The sequence below is a fragment of the Ruditapes philippinarum genome, unplaced genomic scaffold (assembly GCF_026571515.1).
Source record: "Ruditapes philippinarum isolate M1 unplaced genomic scaffold, ASM2657151v2 ctg5520_1_1_1_1, whole genome shotgun sequence".
In the NCBI taxonomy this organism is placed as follows: domain Eukaryota; kingdom Metazoa; phylum Mollusca; class Bivalvia; order Venerida; family Veneridae; genus Ruditapes; species Ruditapes philippinarum.
This window is the reverse complement of record NW_026855320.1, coordinates 1-12,496: the sequence shown is the minus strand read 5'-3', so window position 1 is coordinate 12,496 and position 12,496 is coordinate 1. Positions and strand designations below refer to the sequence as shown.

The following is a 12,496-nucleotide window of genomic DNA, read 5'->3' as shown; positions in this document are numbered from 1 at the left end:
AAGTCTTTATCCCCAAAAAAAAGTTAGGTTCCACCGAGATTATGAACTCGGATGCAAGGATTCAGAGTCCGCTGAGGTGCTACATTACTACCATGGAACCAACATTATCCTACCATGTTAGATAAAAATAGTTTGTAAACGATAACACGTAAATCGGTAAATCGTATACTCATACTTAAGTACGATTAAGCGGATAGTAAATTTATAATGTGAAGTCGGGTGTAACCCTACTTTTTAAAATCTTATTGTAATATAGATTTGGTCGTGTTCCAATTCTCATGCAGTAATCAACATGCTTTACTGTAACGAGAATATAAAAGTAGGCTTACAGCAGGGTCTTTCAAATACAAAGATTTGAAAGACCCTGCTTACAGTTACCAATTTATTATTCGCCCAATTGTCAAATCTGTCAACCAACTTAAAGCGGCCTTCAGTTTTTTTTTGTTTTTTTGTTGTTGTTGTAGGGAAAAAACAATTCTGTGCAGTTTCAAATTAAGTATTTCAGTAATGTAACCTAGGAAAAGTGCATCATATCACTGTTAAGCCTTCTTCAACACTGCGCCCCAAGACAGGGGGTCGAACGTATAGCGGTGCGATACTCCTTTAAGCGAGGTGAACTCATGCGATACGCCCTAATGGCGGACGGGAGCGAAAACGAAAGTGAGTACGAGCGTGTTTTTCCCCAAATATTGTGTTGTCTAATGTACTTTTGTTGAAATAATACGCATAGTTGTGACATGCTGATCAGAACTCTATAATTTGCATGCTTTGTCAAAATAGAAAAACTAGTATTATAGAATTGAGGAAGTTATTGAGAGTATTTGTTGCTGGCAAATTTATAACGTCAACTGATATGACATGCAAAGAATCATGTATCAGTCGTTTTAAACGAGTATTGATTAGTTTAAGTCCTAACATTTTATTTTTGAAAATGAAAATGACATCAGAGAGTAGTTTTCGATATCTAGTTTGAAAATAGTATAATAGTTGTTTGTCCATTTTTCTTACTGTCGCCTAATATTTGGTCGATAGAATCAACGTACGCACAAATGTTGGTATGTGTTTCCCGTAACAAGTTTTCCTCATTACAGTACGTTTCTTATTCATATTGATGAAATATAGAGTTTGAGTTAGTATGTTTGAATCCATATGTTAAATCACAGGTGTCCAATCAAAATAACAGTGTCAATTATGTATTAATACTATGATATAGTTAATTTAAATCTTCCACAAAGGTTTAAATCATTCAAATGAGATAAGTTATTGCACAGAGAATTTGAGAATTCTATCGAAATACATCAATAGTCACGATAATATTCGTTTTGTTGTCTTCCATTTATTCAGTAAAGGTTTTTCTATTATTAATTACTTATTTAAGTGTTGTCAGGAGAGAATAGACGTTTAATTAAAAAAGCCCACTATATGAGAATGGATCTGCTATTGTATTTACGTGGCACTGGTCGAAAAAATGCTCACCAATCCTTCTATTTCAATTCAATACTTGAAACTAACATGTAATGAATCTCTTTTTTTTTTGGACAATGAATACTTGAAATTTATATGGAAAAAATACTGGTTTGAAATTTCCTCTGGATTGGATCTTCATTATATTATATACAGAGCACATCATTGTATTGTCATGTAATTCTAATGTGTTGCCATTAGCTCTGACGCACTTTGAAATATATAACTAATACTACCTCCTTACCAGGTGTATATCTAACAGGTTTTGCGTTATTTGCTTTTATGAAAGAATCTCATTACTTTTAGTGATTTACATATCTGCCAGTAGTTTTCTTTTAAAAAATAGGCTTTCTCTGCAAAATTTAATGATAGCATTACCCCTCGCATTTTTTGTAAATATTCATTTCCACTGGGAGTTACTCTTACTGTTAAAGCAAGTGTACCATGTGACTAAGAGATTTAATACTGTTAACAGGCAACAGTACTTTTAAAACAGTATAAATCTGGCAAGTGTTTTTTATGTAAATAAATAGTATTATACGATTACAGTATCTGTTTCGGGAAGTAAAATAAATAACACAGCACACAGCACATCATCAGTAAAAATACCAACCTCGCTAACACTTGGCTACAGTATTGTCCCTTGGGATGATATTTTAACTGAACCCACAACCTAAATGTGTTAATTTTATATGTCACGCTTATTTCATAACCTGTGTGCCTCATCTAATATTATCTACTCAATAGCTTTTTTGTTAATTTTGCACTGTGTTTCAGCATTTGTACTTGCTGGTACTTCTACTATCTGTAGTGAGTTTTGTCTGTTAATCAGTTGTTTATGTTTTAATTGCTCCTGCAAAATTTACGAACTATGTTTTTGCACCATGTGAGCATCAGCTGTTCCTAAGAAAGACACTGAGGCTGTTTGTGTCCAATGTCTGACTGAAGTTTGAAATTGAAGTTTTGTGTTTTTTCCTGACATGCCAACAATTAATAGCCTGTTCTATAAGCAACATTTTAGAAATAGTATTTTACCACCTTAAGATTTTTACCACCATGTTCTAGTCTCCTATCTCTAGAAGCAGCAGAATAAATGTACTTTCAGCTTGTATTTTATAGGGTGTTGAAATGTTTTTAATTCTATTTATAAATTTTGAAAAATATCAGTTTTGACCAAGCAGCATGTACAGAAAGACTCTTAGAACCCATGAAGTAAAACAGCCCTTATATCACACATTTAACTGCTATTTTTTCTGAAATGTTCGCGTTTGAAAGTGAGTTAATTTAATACAAAGATTTCTTAATTTGGTTTCTTAAATTCATTCTTACATTATTTTTTTCAAAATTCCTACTTTTTTTATCATAAGATCTTAGAGTAAAGGTTACTTTTATCAACTCCTTATTATCACACGATAATTAAATTATCAATATTCAATTAAGTTCAAACACTTATATAGATGGTTAACAAAACTTTTATTTTTCAAGTAATCTCTAAGGAAAGAAAGAAGATTTCCAGAATTCCGGAAACGGGCAACATATGATGTAGATTATCTTAGTATATCATAGGAAAACATGTTCACAGATGTGATAATGAAAAATATCGGAACCTTTAACAGCGTACAGTTATTTGTATAGCACCAAAATCCAGCGTACACTTAAATTATTTGACTAGTAAGCGTCTATGGTGATATGGAGCACAGGCACTTGCTATGCACTCAATCTATGATACTCTTAAGCATAAAGAGATAGAAATTTAACTATATTATATAAGCTTGCATTAAGCAATTTTATTCCACGCGACCCAAAATTAGTTGCCGTAGTTTACCTTCAATCACCTTTTTTAATTATGATATTTAAGCCTCTGTAATTTTGATGAAAATGTGTGTCGGTCCCTATGCGTTCACATCCTCCATACAAAATATGCAATTGTAATCGAAGATTTATGAAATACTTAATAAAAAACCCTCACTCTGACGTGTGTTTACACGGGTAAATCCGCCATTAGGGCGTATCGCATGAAATCACCTCGCTTAAAGGAGTATCGCACCGCTATACGTTCGACCCCCTGCAAGAGCTATTTATAGCGCGCAGTGACGTTCCTTTCTTGCGCTGTACTAATTAACATATAGAGAACGGACCGGTAGATAAGAGTTATCTAAAGGGTTTATATTTCATAATGTAGATAGTTGTTGGAAGCATGTACAGGTTCTATGGTGTAATGGTTAGCACTCTGGACTTTGAATCCAGCGATCCGAGTTCAAATCTCGGTAGAACCTTCTATTTTTTGCAAATCTTTTCCTTTATTTTTTACGTTCATATAATAAACATAAAAGAGTACATATTAAATGTTTTCTTTGTATTCAGTTCCATACATAGACGAATTGTAAACGTGATTTTGAAGAAGTTAAACCAGAAGCGGTTTTGTTGTGATGAGACAGTTTTGATCCATTTTCAGGAGACAAATACTGCAAGGTAAGATATATACAGGAATTAAGTAACTCGCGGCATTAATTAGTTATATAATGTGATGTTTCGATCCGTTTTCAAATGTAGGTAGGGCGTTATCTTTGTTAAAATGGGATTTTTTTTATTTTATATTCAATAGAAAATTATATCGGCGACTTCATTTAAAAAAAGCAAGGTTCCACCGAGATTTGAACTCGGATCGCAGGATTCAGAGTCTTACGATATATTGTACGAATATCGTTTGGTCTTTATTAAAAAAGGGTATGAAATGAAAGATACTAATCATTAAAGTAAAATGACATGCAAATATCTGATATTTTAGCTAGTAAAATTATTAGCAATTAATCTATACATATAATTAACTTTTTAAAAGTCTTTATCCCAAAAAAATAGTTAGGTTCCACCGAGATTTGAACTCGGATCGCAGGATTCAGAGTCCTGAGTGCTAACCATTACACCATGGAACCACATATCCTACAAGTGATAAAAAATAGTTTGTAAACGATAACACGTAAATCGGTATATCGGTTACTCATACTTAAGTACGATTAAGCGGAGAGTAAGTTTATAATGTGAAGTCGGGTGTAACCCTACTTTTTTCAATCTTAGTGTAATATAGATTTTGTTTTGTGTTCCAATTCTCATGCAGTAATCATGCTTTCCTGTAACGAGAATATAAAAGTCGGCTTACAGCAGGGTCTTTCAAATAGAAAGATTTGAAAGACCCTGCTTACAGTTACCAATTTATAATCAGCCCAATTGTCAAATCTGTCAACCAACTTAAAGCGGCCTTCAGTTTTTTGGGGTTTTTTGTTGTTGTTGTTCGGAAAAAAACAATTATGTGCAGTTTCAAATTAAGTATTTCAGTAATGTAACCTAGGAAAAGTGCATCATATCACTGTTAAGGCTTCTTCAGCACAGCACCCCAAGAGCTATTTATAGCGCGCAGTGTCGATCGTTTCTTGCGCTGTACTAATAAACATACAGAGAACGGACCGGTAGATAATTAAGACGTATATAAGGGTTTCCTTATTGTTTATGTGTTTCATCTACGACAACTTTCATTGTACACTTTTTTATTTCACAATTATATGAAACAATTTATCATAAAATAACACATTTAACATTTAGAAAAGCTGAAGGCCTCTTTTATAAGATGAGCTTACAAAAGATAACGTTATATTTTCAAATGTTAAGTTTGTGGCGAAATATCTGATAAATTGTCCGATTGTCAAGCTCGTCAACTGGTCAACTGATAAATATAACAGTGTATTAGTATCTTATAATATAGATAGGCAGTCTACAACAGGTATAGGTTCTATGGTGTAATGGTTAGCACTCTGGACTTTGAATCCAGCGATCCGAGTTCAAATCTCGGTAGAACCTTTCACTTTTTTTCCAAATCTCAAATATAGCAATTTGTACTTTAATACTATAAAAGTAATTCAACTCATCCAAATTCTCAGCGTATCCTTCAAAGGCCCATTATGCCTTAGAAGTGCTTTTATTTTCATTTTTAAAACCCTTTTAATACTTGTGTACTTTTATGGTATCAAAAATTTACTCATTGGCCAATTACATAATCCACTTTTTACAACTGTTGCTTCAGTAGCAGTGAATTCGTATTTTGTATTGTATGGAAGTCAAATACTACTTGGTTTACATTATGCTACTTTAATGACAAATTATTTCACATTTATCGTTACTTATCAGGTAACAAGAACCCAAAATTCCCTAAAACCATTATTTAAAATTATAAAATTCATGTTTGCCCTTTCTTAAGATGTAAAAAATTATTTATTTGTGAGTCATAATGTGCCCTTAATGAATACCTTTTACTAAATTTCGATACATGATTCTCGTTTAATTCCTTTGCACTGGTAGAAGTAAATGCTGCCGCTGTTGTTGGCGCCAATACAAGACCAAAAGATGAAAATTTGATATCTTTCTGAATTAAAGTATTAGGATAGAATAAGATTCACTACGAGCTTTCATAAAAGTAAAGGGAAAAAATTAGGTTCCACCGAGATTTGAACTCGGATCGCAGGATTCAGAGTCCTGAGTGCTAACCATTACACCATGGAACCAGTCAGATACCAGTAATGTAAAAATGAAAGTTTTCAGCTAATGCGAAAAAAGTTAATCCACTTAAGAGCGATTAATCGTCGCATATTATCTTATATACATTATGTTTAATGGTTTAAAATTACATTTCGGTAACACTATATTTTCCTTTCATTTTAGTGTGCTTTTGGATTGTGATGTCATAACCATTTTTTCGTTAAAACATTGTGTATTATTGCGGTTCTTACAATTGTGGAAGTAAGTTAAATTTCTTTTAGTTTATTGTGAATATATCGTACAAAAAAAGGTAATCTCATTCATTATTCGCTTTACAAAATGCTTTACTTTCACATGCACATGAATGTCGACATATATGTGCTTACCATAACAATAAAATCAAATTTTGTTATTCGTCCGATTGTCAAGCCTGTCAAACTGATAAACTGTTAAGATATAACAGTGTATTGATATAGGTAAGTAGTCCAATTGTCAAACTTGTCAAACTGTCAACTGTTAAGATATAACAGTGTATTAATATAGGTAAGTTTTATACAATATGTATAGGTTCTATGGTGTAATGGTTAGCACTCTGGACTTTGAATCCAGCGATCCGAGTTCAAATCTCGGTAGAACCTTCTACTTTTGCAAATCTTTTCCTTTATTTTTTACGTTCATATAATAAACATAAAGAGCAATTATTTACCATTTTCTTTGTATTGAGTTATTTAGTACATTCAAGGGCGAATTAAAAACGTGATATTGAATAAGTTAAACCAGAAGCGGTTTTGTTGTGATGAGTCAGTTTTGATCTAATTAGGGGCGACAAATAACGCAAGGTAAGGTATATAGTAACTCGTGGCATAAATAAGTTCAATAATACGATGTTTTGGCCCATTTTTAAATGGAGGTAGGACGTTATCTTTGTTTAACTGGGGAATGTTTTATTTTATATTCAATAGAGAAATCTATTGGCGATATCGTTTAAAAAAGAAAAGAAAAAAGAGGAGAATTCAGGTTCCAACGAGATTTGAACTCGGATCGCAGGATTCAGAGTCCTGAGTGCTAACCATTACACCATGGAACCACTTACATATGAATATACAGGTATTACGTTTAACCCACTTTTACTTAAGAAAGATAACGCGTAATACTTGTCTAAATGTTTATATCTAAATGTTGTATCAATCTATCAATATTACCTCACTTGAATCGTTCAAACAGTGAAAAACATTTTACATTTTTTTACCCGCATCCCCCCCCCCCCCCCCCCCCCCCAAAAAAAATAAAAAAAAAACAACAAAAAACAACAACAAAACGTACGAAAGAATATTTTGCAGTTATAAAAAAGAGTATATTTTTTATTCAAAACCACGGATATTTCGCATTCATCTAAATATTTATGTGGTGATCAAACTTTTTAGCGAATATTATCATTTACATTAATAATAATTTGATTGGCTTGTCTGCTAGATGAAGTACTTCAAATTTTAACAATACACAGAGCTATTTCGAACCGAGTAACATGACAAAATTGAGTGTTGATTGTACAAATGATGAAAATACTTAAACAAGAGAGGAATTTGAATTGTTTGATTTATTAACTATTACCCGATATTAAAATCAACAACAAAAAACAAAAACAACAACAACAAAAACATGAACATTATCACATAGGAATGATAATAGCAATTATGTAATCCTAAATTACTGAAAACATAGTGCACACGGTATTTGGTCTAACAACCTCACAACTAACAGTCGTTTGCTTTCATTTTATTATCTTCTCGTTTTCTATATTTAGAATAATTTTTCGGATCATTGCGAAACCGATGGCCTATTTATGTTTAAATAAAGAAAAAAACAATTTACAAAACACCAACTTCTCTTAAATTATTAACACTAAGCAATCAAGTGACATTAATGATATTTTTATTATAACATTTTAATCATTTTAAAGTTGAAAGAATGTTATCTGAAATAGAGAGAAATAAAGAATCCCCGAAGAACGCACAAAGCGACAAAAGTGAAAATGTTGCAGGTTCGGTTTGATTGAGCCTGTTCATGGATGGTAACGGGAAATGAAAGTTACCGACCACGCTCCTTAAATAAGACGGCATTTGATAGTCCTTTTCTGCCATGAAAAAATATTTGCTGAAATGAGACAACGACACTGAAAGAAAGTTTGGCACAACCTACCTTCCGATTTCTATATCACATTCTTAGCACATTCTGAATGAAGTCATCTCCTTCTCCTACTTAAAGGCAATAATGAAATGCTGTGTTTGGTCATTTTCTTGGTTTGGTTTACGTCGCACCAACTTTGGGACTTTCCAAAGGTGAAACGGCAACTTACTAGCTTAATGGTGAAAGATCTCAGCTGCATTGAGAGCTGCTCTAATAAAGAAATGTTTGTCTTTGTTTGGTTTGCATCGCACAAACACTGCAAAAGGCCACACGGCGACTTTTCAGCTTTCCTGGAAGTTTTATATTGGTGGGAGTCACACCAACACAGAAAAGGTCATACGGCGACTTCACAGATGTACAGATGGAAGAAGCCCGCAGGTGCACCTACATGCAATGATGAAATTATTATTTAATATTCAACCAAATGTGGTCTTGTTGCATTGATTCAAAATGTTTTAGGTTAAAAAGGGAAGGGAGACAAATGTTTCAAAGATTGTTGTTAAAAAAGGTAACTGTTTCTCCTCTTTGTCAAGATTTTTTTACATTATTGCTAAAGAAGGCGACTTATAAGTCTAGTTGACCGGTTCTGTATGCAATTTTACTATTTTTTACTATTTTACACAGTTGTGTTATTGTAATAAAGAACGTTCTTTCTTACTTACATAGATTTGTTAATCATATAAAGAATTAAAAGTCATTCATTTTTTCGCCAAATATCAACATGTTGTATTAGATAATCAATGTACATACTACATTGTATATGAATATCTTTTCTTACATGCATATCTTGTTATCACATTCTTGATTTCTGTAAATTCGCGTTGGCTTCATTTTTTAATATCACTTTTAGAAAAAAGTGGAAAAACTGCGGGTTTGGCGGGAAAAAGATAGACATATCGATAGTGCAAAGGAAAAATAACAGATATTGGGGATTATTAGGAAGTTTCATATATGACAGTATCCGAACGAAAACGCAATAGGTGTACAATAAACTGCACTTTGGTAATGTATAATTTGTGCTATGCTATAAAATCAACTTAGTTCAGCAAAATAATCAGACAAAAGCTAAATTGATAAGTGCAAAAATTGATGTGCAACGTTTATGACATTAGTTCGTTTTTCTTAAACATATATAATCAACTTAGTTCAGGAACTGAAACAGGTCAAAACATTAATGGGGAACTGGGAAAAAACGTGGAACACATAGAGGATATTTGTTTAGTTCAGTGTAAGATCGGAATATATTTCACCGAGTGAGCATCAAAAGGTATATTTCACGAGTGGCGCAGCCACGAGTGAAATATGAACTTTTGGTGTTCACAAGGTGAAATATATTTCGATCTTACACTAAACTAAACAAATTTTCTTTTTATTATATGCAAAGAAACGTTTTAAAAAGACATTAAACCTAATACTTAATGAAAAGCGCGCCAAATAATAATACAACGTGACGTCATTAAGTTGGTACCCAGTTTTGTGCACGCTGGTATTTCACTGAAACAACGTAAGGGGCTTAAATTCAAAACAGTGAAATTATCAAAGTGGTAAATTCACTGTTTCAAACAGTGAAATTACCAGTTTTAAATCACTTATAAATTTCTATAAACCACCGAAAAGCATGTAATAAATATGATCTATTCACATTTTTGTCTTATCTTATATGCAATATTCATATATCTTAGCATTTACACAAAATATAACATTTTTCAAACAATACAGCTGCATTATTCTATGTTAATAACCAACTTTTTCCAGGGTACGGTTATTTTTCCCCTTTGGTCTGTTGAAGGGTTAAAAAAATGAGGACGTATGATAATTTATGAATATTTGCAAGGGCTAAAATGTTGTTCCAATACCCATGATCGAATAATTTCACGCGCATTAATAATCGTTTGATTGATTTGTTTGCTATATGAATTTTACGTTTTCTATTTAAGTGGGATCAAATGCTTTTAAATCTAATAACACAAGAATAGAAACTATCTCTAACTTGAAGTGCTAACTATGTAGATGATGTAAACAATTTACATAGATATAAATATGACTGGAATTTAAATATTTAAATTGTCAAATTGTTTGTTTTGCCCAATATCTCACCGATATTTGTCAGTTTTATCACAATATGAACATTTTTTTTTTTTTTTTTTTTTGAAATTCAAAACCAGCAATTTTATATTAGAGTGTTACTGCACATTTTTTCCGAGTACATTCACATCTACAGTAGCATGTTGATGAAAGTAAATTCTTTTCAATGAATTGTTGTTGTGTGAACATACATTGTATATAGATAGATAAATGTATTCACCTGCTTTAATAAACCGTTTGATTGGCATATTTGATTTTTCAATGACTAGATGAAATTTATGCTTTTATCACTATAAAGAAAAGTAAAAAAGATATGCATATTTTATATAAAATACAATCTTTACCTAAGTGTTAGATGAGGCAGCAAATAACTGAAAATTTGACATACAATTAAACAATACAAGAAATTTAATTTGAAATATGTCTGTGTTGATGTAATAACTTGCATCGTTTGTAAACCTTTACTTTACAGACATATCTTATAGACAGTTTAATTGACATATGAATGGATCTGACTGAAGTTAAAATAAAATAATTAAACACAGTTATTACCCTCAATCCATTACCCATAAACAATGACTAAATGTTTTCTTATATTTCCAGATTAAAACAAACCCTTATTTAATTCATATTGTACTCCATGTAGTCTCGTGTTCTTTTTCTGGGTTCACGGGTTCTACTTTAAAAAAGGACATTGTACATTGTTTAGATGAATGACATTTTCTAAATAATTCTATGGTTATATACATGGCTTTATAGGTATGATATCATTAGCCCAGATTGTCAGCCTGTTTAATTAATATAGCATTATGCTATTTTAGAACACATGTATTATTGTATAGGCATTTAAAATAATATGGTAATTTCTAGTGATTGTGCAATTCATTTTAACAGTTTAATTACATAATTTACCCATTTTTTAAAATCATTATCAACATCATTTGAAGCATCAAGGCCAAGAACAATTTCAAAGCTTACATTGTGTGTGTAAAATCCCTTTTCATCTACTGCATAATCATTATTATTTGATGAGCACTATTTTTTGTGGTTTTCGTTGACACGTCAATTCACGAATTTAATATGTAAAGAAGTCTTATTTCGTCTGCTGTGCAATTGTTTGTATACTGTTATTTACATTTTACCTTTTTTGCACAAACTATCAACAGATTTATGAATACACAAAAACATCTTTTTTTACAAAACCGCGAAATTCCATGCCCACGAATTTATGTGAATTCACAGTATATTATATGACCTTATTACTCCAGCATGTTTAAGAGTAAATATATAGCCTGGGCACCATGTCAAGGTAATAGCAGGTCTTAACATACATTTCTTGTTTCAAATATTTATAGTCTATTCATTGCGTAAATAACCTGAATTCTAAAGAAATATCTAATCAGTCTAAATTTTCATTTACACATGGTATTAAATGATATTTAAACCTTTTTTCAATAAAGTGATTGCTACTTATTAACAATTCTATAAGTGTAAATTATATTTGAACTGTTTGTTTATAACAAACACATTGCAGGCCTTTAAGGACGTATAGGAAAAAACATTTCTAATTAAATTTCTATTTTAAGTAAGCGTATTAAGGTGTTAATAGTGGATTTTTAATACTTGAATCTATTTACATATAATATATGATATTGGACGAATTTATTGTACAAATACCACTTATTAGTATTAATTTTTATTCAAGCAGTGTTAAATTGCACTTATATAGAAAGGATAACCTTGTGAAGGGCAATTTGTTGGTCATGACATAATTCTAAAAAAATTGGAAACGTAGTCGTTCTCATTTTGCACAAAAATAGCTATATGCATCGTCAGTTATTTCAGAAGATATTTTAGTTTTAAACATACTTGATTATGGGTAAGTGCTATAAGGGCAAACACGATTTTCACCATTTAAATGATGGCTTAAGAGGGCATGTTAGATGTTTGTCACCTGAAGAAAAAAGCAATTACTGTGAAAGATTTGTCATTAATAATAAGCAAAGTGAAAACAAGGGACAATGAAAAATACGAAATCACTGTAACTGAACTTATTGAAATGAAAAATGATGCCAATTGTTTATCATTTTGGAAAGTATAAGTAAAAAACGCTTTTTTTAGAAATAACGATAAAAGCATTCCTCGGGCATATTTGGCCTTTAAAAACCCAGTTTACTTAGAGCAGATTTGGACACAGAAAAATAGAAACAGTTGGAGGCAGGCTCAATTGGAC

At 31.6% G+C, this 12,496-nt stretch overlaps 6 non-coding genes across 6 annotated transcripts; 3 read left to right on the top strand and 3 right to left on the bottom strand.

Moving 5' to 3' along the window:
- Positions 1-3,668: 3,668 nt before the first annotated feature.
- Trnaq-uug (transfer RNA glutamine (anticodon UUG)) lies at positions 3,669-3,740 on the top strand. Its single transcript has one exon. It is a non-coding gene; the product is annotated as a tRNA-Gln (tRNA).
- Positions 3,741-4,325: 585 nt separating this feature from the next.
- Trnaq-cug (transfer RNA glutamine (anticodon CUG)) lies at positions 4,326-4,397 on the bottom strand. The gene has a single exon. It is a non-coding gene; the product is annotated as a tRNA-Gln (tRNA).
- An 847-nt stretch (positions 4,398-5,244) lies between these two features.
- Positions 5,245-5,316, top strand: Trnaq-uug (transfer RNA glutamine (anticodon UUG)). Its single transcript has one exon. It is a non-coding gene; the product is annotated as a tRNA-Gln (tRNA).
- A 629-nt stretch (positions 5,317-5,945) lies between these two features.
- Positions 5,946-6,017, bottom strand: Trnaq-cug (transfer RNA glutamine (anticodon CUG)). The gene has a single exon. It is a non-coding gene; the product is annotated as a tRNA-Gln (tRNA).
- Positions 6,018-6,557: 540 nt separating this feature from the next.
- Trnaq-uug (transfer RNA glutamine (anticodon UUG)) lies at positions 6,558-6,629 on the top strand. Its single transcript has one exon. It is a non-coding gene; the product is annotated as a tRNA-Gln (tRNA).
- Positions 6,630-7,006: 377 nt separating this feature from the next.
- Positions 7,007-7,078, bottom strand: Trnaq-cug (transfer RNA glutamine (anticodon CUG)). The gene has a single exon. It is a non-coding gene; the product is annotated as a tRNA-Gln (tRNA).
- Between the last annotated feature and the right edge of the window lie 5,418 nt (positions 7,079-12,496).